A 14,762-nucleotide genomic window follows, 5' to 3' on the forward strand; every position below is an offset into this window, starting at 1 on the left:
TATCATCAAAACTTCGGGATGTGAAAAACAACGCGTAACAGTGATGCTGGCAATAACAGAAGACGGGTGCAAACTTCCCCCTTTCTTAATCTTCAAACGGAAAACATGCCCTAAAACCCCTAAGAATGAAAAGCTGTTCCCAGATGATGTCCTGATTCGAAACCAAGAGAAGGGGTGGATGACGGAATCATTAATGCTTGATTGGCTCCGAAATGTATGGAAACGCCGTCCCGGTGGGCTCTCTAATCCACCATCAATGCTTTGTCTGGACGCATTTCGTGGTCATCTTACCGACGACGTAAAAAAGAAGATGCACAGCCTAGGCAGTGATCTTGTTATCATTCCTGGAGGGATGACATCTGTGTTGCAACCCCTGGACGTTAGTATAAATAAACCTTTTAAGGGGTACGTTAAGGCGGAGTACGAAAAATGGTTTTGTGAGCCAAACCATGTATTGACCCCGTCAGGAAAAATTAAGCGTGCTGCACCGCACATTGTTGCACACTGGGTTTCTGCTGCCTGGAAAAGCATCGAAGCACCAATGATTGTGAAATCTTTCAAGAAATGCTGCATTTCAAATTCATTGAATGGCAGTGACGATGACGTGCTCTGGAACGCCGAGGATGACGATGACGATGATGAGGAAAGAAGAAATGAATCTGCTTCTGACGAAGAGAGCTGCGAGGATTCCAGTGATGAAAACATTAGTGAATAAAGACGTTTACTATTAATCACTGATTGTAGAAACTGTTAGCTAGATAGAAATGTTACGATTTATTTCATGTTCATATTTTACGATAGATACCGTATATACGGTAGTGCTAATTAACAATGATTGTTTCACATGACAATAGCCCACTAATAGGTTAATTCTATGTTCTGCTACTTTATGTATAAATCCATTGTTGTATAAAATATGGTATCTAAATTTAAATAAAATTATCATACCATTAATTGATAGTTTATATACAAATCCATTGTTGTATAAAATAAGATTCAATAAATTCCTCATATCATTGATGCGCATTACATTCGCCGACAAACAATTTTTTTATTATTTAAAGTTTTAAAATGGGGATGCGCATTAGATTCGCATAAATACGGTATATGAAAATACACAATTTTAAAATCTTTTCCAAAACAAATTTTAAAGCCCTTCATACTTTAAAATACACTATTCTGTATATACAAAATTAGTCCTTTTCGTAAAACATTTTAAAGTCTAAAAAATCATAGGGGAATTTAGTAAAATAGGATCTGATCACACGTTGATAGTACACAGTATTATAAACCTTTGTTTCTGATTTGCTGATTCCTTTCCTCCGCTTTGCTTCTCAAGTAATTTTTGCTGGACTGTGCAGGGAAATGGTTTCTCCTCGGTTGAGATTGCATTCTAAACTTCTGATAGCCTCAAAATTTAATAGCTGAGCATTCCGGAAATTCAGGGAAAATCATCTCACTTCTAAGCAGTTTCCCCCCCCCTCCAATTTGGAGGTCTGGTATGCATAGTTTCTGGGGCTTCCTGAGAAAGGAATAAGGAATCGTGAGTAAAAAGGCACTATTAACATAAAACCATATTTAAACATACAACATTAACTCCCCCCCCTCTTGAAAGAAAGAGTGGTATATATTAAAAAACTGAATACGTAATTCTTTAGATTAAAGACAATAAGGTTCTTACCACAGAATAACATTTTAATGACCTCTCCATCAAGTTCGTCTGTAAATTCTCCTAGAAAGTTTACCAAGGGTGGATTATTTCAGCTTTTCAATTTGTAGAAGATGGTGTCCTAACATAAATGAAAAAGCATGTTAAAAGATTTTGCAAAATTTTAGGTTAAAAAAAAAAATCACTTTACCGACCCCAAAAACTGTTCAGGGTCAGCTTCACTACTTGATGACGCTCAGAGTTTTAAAAACGGTTTGCAGCATCTAAACAGGAGCCTTTTTTTATCTCATCGTGCTGGCGAATATACTGTAATTTTCCTTCCGTCATCACATAATCTGTAAGTCATCCGCTACTCTTCTGTTTGATCTTTAAAAGGAGATCGATATCCAGGGTGCGGCAGAACCATTGCGCAGTTTTGAAGAGTTATAAAAACGAAACCAAGGTATATATATGGAGCAAATGTTTTTATTTTTGAAATAAGTAGGACTTACCATTTTATACTCATTAATTTTTTAAAATAATGTCTTTAAGATGGCGGCCATTCGCTGCCATACATTGCTGGACTCGATTTCTGAAGTTTTGAACAGCCCGTTGACACATTTCGCGGGGTATCGCGTTTGCTTCTTCAACAATCCACTTTCTTAGCTCTAGCAGGTTTTGGGGGTGACGTTTAAATACTTTTTCTTTAAGATATATCTTTAAGATTTTCTTTAAGATATCTTTAAGATTTAAGATATAAGAAAGAAGTCACATGTGCTTGAATCGGGCGACCGCGCAGGCCATGCCACGTCACATCTCAAAGACACTAGACATCCAGGAAACATTTCTCGTAAAGCATTTCGATAATTTCGGGCTGTAACCCCATCCTGTTGAAACCAAAAGTCCCCTGATCCCGCTTCTTCAAAAAGCACTTTCAATCGGGGCTGCAGAAAATTTTTTCACAATTAAAGGTTTTATCACAATTAAAAAAATATACATATAATTTATGCAGATTTTTTTATTATTTAATTTCTTCAAATATAATGCAGGCAATAGTCATGCATTAGTCCAATGGACAATAGTCCTGCATTAATTATAAGCTATTTCAATATGTCAGCAACAGAATATGTGATATGCATGTTCAATATGTAATTTTGTATGTATGCTGTGCCAGGTTCTCATACATAAAGTTCGTACTGTATCTGAATGCTGTAATGTTATCTGTACATGTTTATATCTTTTATTTATGGTACCTAATTTATACTAAGGTTCACGCGTACCTCAATGGCATGCTTCTTGTAAACTTTAACTATCATGATAACGTATATGTATGGGAGTATATATTAATATGAATGAGAGTATGTACAGTGTCTCACAAAAGTGATGGGACACTTATGCTTTACAAAAGGAAACTGTAGTAAAATAAATTAAAAAAACATGTAAAAATGTTTTGTGGGTGTGTTTCATACTTAAATTTAGTAACAATTATTACATAACATACATTTTCTCAAAATATTAAAATATTAATTTAATAAAAATAACATTGTTTAGAACGGAGCAAAAAATGGCTCACATAAGTGATGGGACACTTACTTTTCCATCAAATATTTATCCAAAAATTTTACTTTTTAAAAGGTTTTAACATTTTGTTGGATTTCCTTTTACTTTTAAAACATGATTTAATCTTCTTGGGATGGATTCGACTAATTTTTTTGTGATTTCTGGAGCGATTTTACCCCATTCTTCTTGAAGCACCGATTTTAATTGTTCTTTTGAAGAAATGGTGTGTTTGCGAATTCTTGATTCCAATTCTTGCCAAATATTCTCTATGGGATTTAAGTCTGGAGATTGTGGTGGTGTTTTTATTATTTCAGGATAGTTATATAGCAGCCAGAGTCTAACTGTCAAGCAGTGCGCTTGGGGTCATTGTTCTGGTAGAATTTAAAATCATTATGAAGATTCAATTTTCGTGCTGAAGATTTCAAATTTTGATTTCAAATGTCAATATACTAGTACTGATCCATTATACTGTCAATAAAAACAAGATTGCCAACTCCAGCGGACGACGTACATCCCCATACCATAACTCCTCCTCCACCATGTTTTACTGTTGGCACCAAGTTCTGTTTGCGAAATTCTTCCCTGGGGTTTCTACACACCAAGATTCTACCGTCAGAACCAAACATATTAAATTTACTCTCATCAGTAAATATAACTTCATTCCAGTAATCAAAATTCTTATTTATGTTGGATTTTGCGAAAGCCAGTGTGAGTTTTCTATTCTTTTCACTTACGAAGAATTTTTTCCTGGTTGCTCTACCGTGATATCCAGCAGATCGAATTACTCTTCTAATAGTCTCAGGATTAACAATTACTCTATATAATGCTTGTAAATCAGCAGCAACCTTAGGAACACTCATTCTTGGATTTTTTTAAATATTTCGAACGATAATTCGCTTTATTCCATTGGATAGCTTTGATGGTCGGCCAGGTGTTCTTTTATCCTGAATCATATGAATCTTTTTATGTCGTTTAATGATATTGAAAACTGTTGAATGACTCAAGTTAACTGTTTCAGCAGTTTCTCTAATAGATTTTCCACGTTCAATATGCAAATTAATAACTAATTTTCGAATTTCAGGCAAAGTTTCTTTTCGTTTAGCATTTATGGCTGCACAGAGCTAAAAAACACAAAAGTTCCTAAACAAACTGGAGAGAAATCAAGGAGGTTAGAATAGAAGGAGGGAAGGTTCAACTTAAAAGGTGAAGCTTGACGGCCATGTTACTGTTATCACTGTGACTTGTGCAAGGAAGTCTGTAATTGTAACATTTTTTTTTTTTTTTTTCCTTCTCTTTTTGAAGCATGTCAGCTTATATTGCATATGGATGCACAAATAGATTTTCGAAAAATATTCCTGGGATTACTTTTCACTCGTAAGTATTAATTATCTTTTTTTTTTTTTTTGTGTAATTTCATAAATATGTTAAAAAATGTCACAATGTCATGTTGTTTTCTTTCCTGATGTGACAAAAATGACTTAATAATAATCGAAACATGATACATTTTAATGTTTTTGCTTACAGCTGGTATCTTCGTTCCTTAACATACAATGATATATGCTAGAATTTAAACTGTATAATTTGAACGCTTAGATAATTCGTTTTATAATTTTCATGAAAAGTAAGAAATCAATTGTTACTATTTTTATGAATTGTGAAGGTGTTAAATAAAGCAACGCTTTTCTTTATGTATTAATTACTATTCATTCTTAAGTTTTGTGAACTGTTACGAATATAATTTGTGCATTTGATCAAGATAAACTGTTCTATTGTTAAAATGTTTTTGCATAAGCTTACAAATTTCTGGGCAGTATAGCGATAAATGTAAGTAAAATATTTACACAATTGAACATGTGGAAAGATATTTCAAGGTAATTTCTTTGAGATTCATAAATATGAAACGCGCATAAACTGAAATCACTGAATTCACATAAATCTGTTTTATTTTATTAATATTTATTTTCTTGTTGATATAAGGTTATTGGTTGTGAAAAGAATCGATTAAAAAAAAAAAGCAACATGTCACCATTTTTTTAGATAATTATCTGTTATTAATTTCAGGTAAAAATGATTCTTTAATAAATTATAGTAATATTGCGAATAAATCAGAAATATCACTTCTTAAAGAAACAATTGGAAAGTACAATACCCGAGAAGTTGCTAATAAAACCTAAACAAATTCTTGAAATTATGCAGAATCATAATTTTTAAAGGCTTTAATGTTATGCTCATGCATTTAGATTTCGAAATATTTCTTAATAATTTTCTGTACTTAGCAAATTACAGGTATCATCTTTATAACTTTAAAACAAAAAACTAACAATAGCGAAGCATTTCACTATAAATTTAACATATTTTTACTGGAAAATGCATGCATAGAACAGCTTACAAACACGTACGTTTCACTACCGTATTGCAATGTTTTGAAGTAACAAACATGGACGCTGCTTGTTCCGTGGAGTTTCATTCCCCGATAATGGAGGAAACTGCGAACCATCCCTCCTTTTATTCTAACCTCCTTGAGAGAAATACTGCAGACGATTTAATAAACCTCCTTGAGAGAAATACTGCAGACGATTTAATAATTTATTGCCAATTGCTTTTGAGTAAAAATAAAAACCCCAAAAAATATTTTTATCGTAGTACGTAGTAGTATCTAATGGTGTCCCATCACTTATGTGAGCCATTTTTTGCTTCGTTCTAAACAATTGTATTTTTATTAAATTAATATTTTAATATTTTGAGAAAATGTATATTATGTAATAATTGTTACTAAATTTAAGTATGAAACACACCCACAAAAAATTTGTACATGATTTTTTAATTTATTTTACTACAGTTTCCTTTCGTAAAGCACAAGTGTCCCATCACTTTTGTGAGACACTGTATACTTTTATTTGTTTCGGAATCTTCTTCAAGTGCCTTGCATGCACATGTATATCTCTTTTTTGCATTTTATAAATGTCGTTAACCAATTCTGCATGCATATATCTGGGTTGGAAGCCAACTCAGCGGTTTACCTCCCTTAACCCCTATACCGTCTGGGGTGGGGCAATTTTAAGAAAGTAAAATTAAGGAAATGAAACGCTTAAGAACATCTAACAAATGTTTTCTTTTTATTGAATGATTTCGATTTATTAACAACAATAATATTGCTATTTAAATTAGTAACTTAGAAAAGAAAATATTATTTCGGAACAAAATGCTATTTTGAGAAGTAGTCGATTAAAGTAGCAGCACTCCGTTTTTAGCGACGCTTATATGGATTGGGGTGGGGTGCTCCTTTGATTTAAATAAACATGGTATATGACAAAATTTTTATCATAATTTGACGCATAATTGCTGTTATTACTTGACACAAAACTCCTATCTATGGTAGAGCCGGAGAAAGATATCGCATAATTTCTGTAGCTGGAGGTTTTTTTGCATAGTGGCGAGACGCATAATTGCGAAACCCAAACTATTAGCAGAATTTATGATGTAGTTTTATTGACTATAATAATAAATGTAAGCGACTTTTCTCCCACAAATTCACACTTATCTATTACTTCGCTTTCATCGCATTAGAATTCGCTTGTTTTGCTCTACAACTGCTGCCTCTGGAATTATAAACTTAAAGAATTTGAGCATTCCAGTGCATTCTTTAATTACCAGATTTATGAAGTAACATAACTGAAAAATTGTCATCATTTTAAAACATAAGAAATGTTTAAAAAATGCAAAACTATAAAAAATACTAATAATAATTAAAAATAATGAAGTGCAATCTGATCATATTTAAAAAATGCAAAACTATGAAAAAATAATAATTAAAAATAAAGAAGTGCAGTTTGATCATATTTTAAATATTCGAAGCAATAGTTAATCATAGTTCAATATCCGAAACAGACGATAGACTCACTAGTTTTAGGAGGATTCTACAGAAATTCTAGTATAGTACACTTTCCGCATTTGTCTGTACATAATTGTGCAAACCCCCATAAATTCAACCTACAGAATATAAAAATATAATTTTTTAAACAAGCTGTTCCAACCAGCAACGCCAAACGGCAGGTGGGGGGGGTGACTTACTATTATATTATTCTACCATAAATTAAAGACTCGAACACTTCTTTTTACTTTATTTGATAAGGACTTGATTATTTTTTATCACTGCCCTCTTATCACAGATTTTTTTTCCGCGACCCCCAAGGACCCCATGATATTTCCAAAAATTTTGTGGGACCCCATAAATATTGCGCAAATCCGACACATGCGTGAGTGAAACTGTCAATTTTTTCACTTGTACTGTAATATACTATTGCAGTTTTAGGTCTTAACTTTAATTTCTAATTTTAAGACAAAGGACAATGTGAAAATTTTAAATAAGTAACAAACGAAATGACAGCATCACGTGTAAAGCAAGGAAAATGAACGTTTATATTATAAAAAGAATGAATAAGGTTTTCGTTTTTTTCTGATCTTTATCTATTTTCAGATACATTGTGTAAAAATATTTGGTAATTGTAAAATTATTATAATAAGTTAAAGAAATATACAAACTGCTAAAATGTTTGGCGACCCACAATTTAAGAAACCCTGATTTAAGACATAGCTAGGCACTTCTTTCATTGAATCACTTGCGCATGAGAGTTTATTATGTTCTGCAAATGAAGTGTCAAGAAGGTTTTTTTTTTTTTTTTTTGTTTGTTTGTTTTTGCCAGAACATGAAAATGTGCGGAGTAGAAAAAAGGGGGAATACGTACATAAAACAAAGAGGTGACTATGATATAATATTACTAATTGAAGTACAAAGTTTGGAAAAAAATGCTAATCAAGTTTTAAAGATATCTTAATTTTAGTTTACTTTTTGACGAAATGGAGGTTACCAATTTTATAAGAATAAGACCCTGAACATTGATAGTTCGACTAAGGCATAATAGATTGACTGCATGGGGTTATAGTTTATAAAGCATATCTTTCCTTAGGCAGCTTACCCTCGTAATGTTTCCTTCAAATAATTAAGCAACTAATCTGGAAGAATTAATTCATCGCCTTTGTAATAAATGGCAACGGATTCGATAGGCAGAAAGAAAGCTTGATGAAAAATGGGTTGGATAAAGCAAGATTGGATCACTACAATTTACTTACGCGTATATTACGTTTAAAATAACTTTTTTAACCATGTAAATTCACCTAAACTTTTCCATTTATAGAAACTGTATTACTTTGGAAGAAAGTATTCCATATTACCTCGGAGGAGATTAGAGAATAATAATGGTGGTAAAAATAATCATAAATAAATATAATTTGCTGATAACAATTTAAACGCGAGTTAAACTTTGAAAATAAACTATTAAATGAAATATTTATTTGGCGTTAATTTGAATAAAAGCAAGGATCAAATGCGTTTCGAGTTGATCGAAGATTATACGTAATAAGGGAGAGATGTCAACACACATTTTTAAGACGTTAATTTTTTTCCCATAATGATGTTTTTTCTTGACTTTTAATCAAATACGAAAATTAACTGTCGCGACATCATGTTTTCACGTCAGATTATAAAATTTCCTGTTCACAATTTTGCTTTTCGTTTCATAACAAATATTTATTCAAGGTCATGCTAGCAATCACGCGACAGCGGAATTGCTATCACGTGTAACTGCGGCTACTTTTTTAAGGATGATAATATAGTATAGTATGCTTTTTCTCCCTCCTTCGTAATGCACTAACCAAATTCGAAAAGAGGTGGGAAAACTTTTTCTGAAATTGCAGTCACAATTCAAAGAACTGTTGTGACGTCAGAAGTTGCTTAACAAGTCCGTGGGATCTCCGTCCTAACCTTAGTTACTCAATACACACATACATACGAATAGTAACACCGGCCTGTAGGGTTTATACAGAAAGTAGAAGAGGCTTTCTATAGTAGATTTGGGTAAGATTTCGTAACTTTTATGATAATGCGGCACATATAAAAGCTTTTTTATCATAATTTGAAAAGTTTCGATATTGAAAGATATAACAGTATCATTCATTTCATTAGAGGTGATTAATTACAGCCTGTTAATTAAAAGTCGCTTGATCCGCATATTAACTTTCATGTGCCTATTTAAGGAAAAGAGAAAACACCCCTCATTCATAATATTTTGGCGCCATCTACCGGAAGTGTTTTCGATAAATTAAAGTGAAAGTAATTTTAAATTTAGGTAAAATTCAACCTCATTTCAGATTTTCCACGTTAAATATTTTAAAAATTATAAATGTACAACAATTATATTAGGTATTTATTAAGTATTACTACAAATTTGATAATTAATTTCAAATTTCTATAAGGCAGAATATTTTTTACTTCCACATGTGTTGTGACTGCATTTCAATATTTCACAAAAAGAAAAATGCTATTTATTACTTAAATCGTACTGTTAACTCTGTAGCATCCAATACAGATATAACCCTAATATATGAATATTGAAAAAAAAAAAAAAAAAAAAAAAAAAAAAAAAAAAAAGATGGTGAAAATCCTTTTTTTTGAATTTATTTGAATGGATATGCTTAAATGCAGAAACAGAAACCTGGTTGTCTGTATAGTTTATAAAATATATTATAATTCATAGAACTTTCGAAATTGTGCATTTTCATACTTTTGATTATCTTAAGTTAACTTTCATATACAGATTATTTGAAATTAATACCGATGTTTACTACCGGAAGTGTTTTCTATCCTCCTGCAGTCCCAAGATGAAAATTGTCCCTTGAGGTACAAAGCCTTGTTTGCCACTTCCTAAATTTGTTAAAATGCTCAGAAAAGCAAACAGCTATCATATTAAGCATTACATGATTGTCAAAATATTGAAATTTTTGTATTTAATAACCAAACCTAATAATTTGTTCACATACATAAATGGTTGAAATGAACACATAAGCATCAACATTATAACACAAAATGAAGCTAAAATAAATGTGATTTTTGTTACATTATGTGGATGAGCGAGTTCGTCTGTCCCATTTAACCCAATTGGATTTTTAGATGAAAAACGGCTTTAGTTAAAGACGTAGCAGAAATGCTAATGTGACAGTCCTATTATTCATATCAGGTAAATTCAATAAAAGTTCATTTTTCTAAAAACCAGATTTTATGTATGTATTAAAGTAAAAATTTCCACAATAATGCTTCCTGTGTTTTTATGCACATACAAAAGCCTGCCATACTGGTGAAAAAGAGAGTGCTTTCAACAACTGTCTAAAGATATTCAGAACTATATTAACCCCAACAGTCAAATACAAATGCTTAGGGTCTGTAATTTGGAGGGGTGTGGCTTCAGTATCCCCCAAAAAAGGTAAACAACAACAAAAACTTTAATAATATAGGATATTTATATTATTATTTTTAATAACATAATTAAATTTCATCATAATGAGTTATAAAGTAATAAAATCAAATTTGTTTCTAACTTTAATAATATAGGATATTTATATTATTATTTTTAATAACATAATTAAATTTCATCATAATGAGTTATAAAGTAATAAAATCAAATTTGTTTCTAACTTTAATAATATAGGACATTTATATTATTATTTTTAATAACATAATTAAATTTCATCATAATAAGTTATAAAGTAATAAAATCAAATTTGTTTCTAACTTTAATAATATAGGACATTTATATTATTATTTTTAATAACATAATTAAATTTCATCATAATAAGTTATAAAGTAATAAAATCAAATTTGTTTCTATTTACTGTACCAGTATATAGTAGCATGAGCTATGTATACATGATAACTCAAAATATGTATACTGTACAAATTTATTCACTGTTCATTCCTTTGTAACAATAATTACTAATGTCAAATTTAATTTTTAGTCCAAAGAGGCTTTGTCCCTGAGGGACTACTGTTCTCCTTTTGTGATTTTGCGTCGAATCACTCTGAATGTCCGTTTCACTTTTCAAACTATTGCCACCAAATATTATCGCCCTTGATTATATTTGACGAAATTAAATAATGAAGAATGTGCTTAAATGTATCTATGTTTCTCGCATTGTGACAAAACAACAGTATCTAGAGCCATCCAATTTTGAATGATGTAATCCTACCGTGAATATAGGCATGCGGAAACCCAAATTTGAAATTTGGAATTTGTTTTATTATCAATTTCATATTTTGTAAAACTTTAACGAATTTTTGAGTAACAAACTCAAGGATTTCAAAGCGACAATGGCAACACTGTACGTGGGGGGGGGGAAACCTTTTTATCTCCAGCGCACGGAATTGTGTATCGGGAATTCTAAAGGTATGCTCATTTTAAAATTATTTTGCGATATTGCTCTTGAACTGAATTTTATGGTTTAAGTGCAAAGAGCATGATATTTAATAAATATAGGTAACACACAAAACGTTAAAAAAAATGCCCCTTTGGACGTAATTTAAAATCTGAAACCTTTCAGATTTTTCTTATTACTATTATTATTATTGTGAAACATGAAAAACGTAAATATGCTTTTACCGGGAATCGAACTACGAATCTTCAAAATGCCAGCTGGATGTGCTAACTATTCCACCCATCACTTTTGTGAGACACTGTACATACTCTCACTCATATTGATATATACTCCCATACATATACGTTATCATGATAGTTAAAGTTTACAAGAAGCATGCCATTGAGGTACGCGTGAACCTTAGTATAAATTAGGTACCATAAATAAAAGATATAAACATGTACAGATAACATTACAGCATTCAGATACAGTACGAACTTTATGTATGAGAACCTGGCACAGCATACATACAAAATTACATATTGAACATGCATATCACATATTCTGTTGCTGACATATTGAAATAGCTTATAATTAATGCAGGACTATTGTCCATTGGACTAATGCATGACTATTGCCTGCATTATATTTGAAGAAATTAAATAATAAAAAAATCTGCATAAATTATATGTATATTTTTTTAATTGTGATAAAACAACGGTACCTAGATCCATCGAATTTTGAATGACGTAATCCTCCTACGAATATGGGCATGTGGAAGACCAAATTTGAAATTTGGAATTTGTTTTATTATCGATTTCATATTTTGTAAAACTTTAACGAATGTTTGAGTAACAAACTCAAGGATTTCAAAGCGACAACGGCAACACTCTACGGGGGAGGACCTTTTTATCTTCAGCGCACGGAATTGTGTATCGGAAATTCTAAAGATAGGCTCATTTTAAAATCATTTTGCGACATTGCTCTTGAACTGAATTTTATGGTTTAAGTGCAAAGAGCATGATATTTAATAAATATAGGTAACACACAAAGCGTTAAAAAAATGCCCCTTTGGACGTAATTTAAAATCTGAAACCTTTCAGATTTTTCTTATTACTATTATTATTATTGCAAAACATGAAAAACTTAAATATGCTTTTACCGGGAATCGAACTACGAATCTTCAAAATGCCAGCTGGATGTGCTAACTATTCCACCACGAAGCACATATGGAAGGAACACTTTAATTTCTTACAAGTTGATGCAAAAGAATTCAGAATTATCCGGACTTCAGATGTCCGGTACTTAGTCGAAGTTGCTACTTCTTTAATGAAAATTTAGCTTTTAGTTAATATTTTTATATTTTTCCAACTTTTTATGATTTAAAATTATGCGAAAATATAATGCATTTTATATGTGTTTTTTAGGAAGCTATGAAATCAATTTATATGAATATATGAGATGTGTAGATTAACTGACAAAACAATAGCCTGTAAATGTTGATGGTGTAATGGAAAAGTAATCACACACTGAATATTAGGTGAATTCTTTGCTTACTTCATGAGTCATTGCTTAGCGATGATAAACTCTCTTTTTTTTTTTTTTTTTTTTTTTTAAATAAATTAAATAAATACAGCGATGTTATGTCAACTCCCTCTTCAGGCAAAGAAATTTGATTTTACAACATGAAGCCTAACTATCAGTTAATTTCTACTAAAATTTTGATATGTGTCAGATTCATACCTTTCAAATATTGTACAAACAACATTTCCCTTTTTAGCCCAGAAGGGCTATTAATTTCGTTTTGGCATTTTGCGTTGAAAAAAGTCTGAATCGCTTTTCAAATTATTGCCACCAAATATTATCACCCTGTATTATATATTTAAGGAAATTAAATAATGTAGAATCTGCATAAATATATGTTATTTCTCGCATTGTGATAACAAAACGGTACCTAAAGCCACCCAATTTTGAATAACGCATGTCTCCATCCGAATATGGGCATCTGGAAGCACAAATGTGGAATTTGTTTTATAATCTATTTCATATTTTGTAAAATTTTAACGAATTTTTGATTAAAAAACTCAACGATTTCATAGCGAGCAATGGCAACACTGTACGGGGAAGGAACGCTCTTAATTCCAGCGTGCAAGGCTATGTATCGGAAATTTTATGCTCTTTTTAAAGTAGTTGGTGATATTGCTGTTGAATTGAATTTTATGATTTAAGAGCGAAGAACATGATATTTAATAAAAGTAACACATGAAACGTTGAGAACACGCTTCTTTGGGCGTAATATAAAATCTAAAAGCTTTCAGATTTTTTTTTTTTATTTCAAAGAGAGCAATGGCAACACTCTACGGGGGGAGAACCTTTTTATCTCCAGCGCACGGATATGTCTATCAGAAATTCTAAAGATAGGCTCATTTTAAAATTATTTTGCCACATTGCTCTTGAACTGAATTTTATGGCTGAAGTGTGAAGAACATGATATTTAATAACTAAAGGTGACACACAAAACGTTGCAAAAATGCCCCTTTGGACATAATTTAAAATCTGAAAAGTTTCAGATTGTCTTTTTTAGTTTAAATTTTTCATTCTATAAAAAGATTTCTTTCTTTTAATCAGAATTCCTAAACTACAAATGTAGTAATACCTCCTGTAAGGGACAATTCTGTTGATCTCAGTCCCTTCCTTCAATGTGGACCTTAATGTATTTACCTCGTTACAAAGTGACACAGAAAAAATGCGTTTCAAAAATAAGATAGAGGTAGAGAAATACATAAAAACAAGAAATTAATAATGCTTTGGAGTTTGTGCTCAGTGAAAGATAGTTATAAGTTAACAGCGAAAAGTTAAGCCCTCTCTTTTGAAACCTGCTTTTCTGCAGGAAAAAGAAGAGTAAACACACTGGAAAAAATGCAAGTAATCAAAAGGATATTTTACATTTAGAGAATTCAAAATCGGATTATTTTTGCTACAGTTCTCAGTACGGGATGGAAAATAATGTTAGCAAGTTATTCCAACAATCCAAGACAGAGACCAATGGGAAAGAAAACGTGGTGAGATAATTGGGCCACCTCTCAAGGTACAGAGATGTCACAAAGTGGATAGAGTAAAAATTTCTATCCTCCTCAGTTCTTCTTAGTAAGACTGGGCAGTAAGAGGTGTAGTTTTGCATTTGTGTGTTATTTTTACATATGTTCTCTAGCTTGGCTTCAAAACAAAAAGTTGATATAATTTATTTAGCAGAAACCAAAAAGCTTAGTTTAGGTTTAGGATGGGAATTTGCAATAAATAAAAACCAACT

The 14,762-nt window shown here is 31.4% G+C and overlaps 1 long non-coding RNA gene across 2 annotated transcripts in view; it reads left to right on the top strand.

Annotated features, from left to right (window-relative positions):
* Positions 1-14,762, top strand: part of LOC118181288 (uncharacterized) — a 73,273-nt gene that overhangs the window by 34,064 nt on the left and 24,447 nt on the right. Inside the window, exon 1 of one of the 2 annotated variants that reach the window (XR_015039807.1) lies at positions 9,136-11,484. The exons of the other annotated variant lie outside the window; for it this stretch is intronic. This is a non-coding gene — a long non-coding RNA (uncharacterized LOC118181288). Of the gene's footprint in view, positions 1-9,135; positions 11,485-14,762 lie in introns of those variants that run through there. 2 annotated transcript variants of the gene reach the window in all.

This window comes from Stegodyphus dumicola, chromosome 2, assembly GCF_044657685.1.
Source record: "Stegodyphus dumicola isolate Sdum_Otavi_A_Nest chromosome 2, ASM4465768v1".
Lineage (NCBI taxonomy): Eukaryota > Metazoa > Arthropoda > Arachnida > Araneae > Eresidae > Stegodyphus > Stegodyphus dumicola.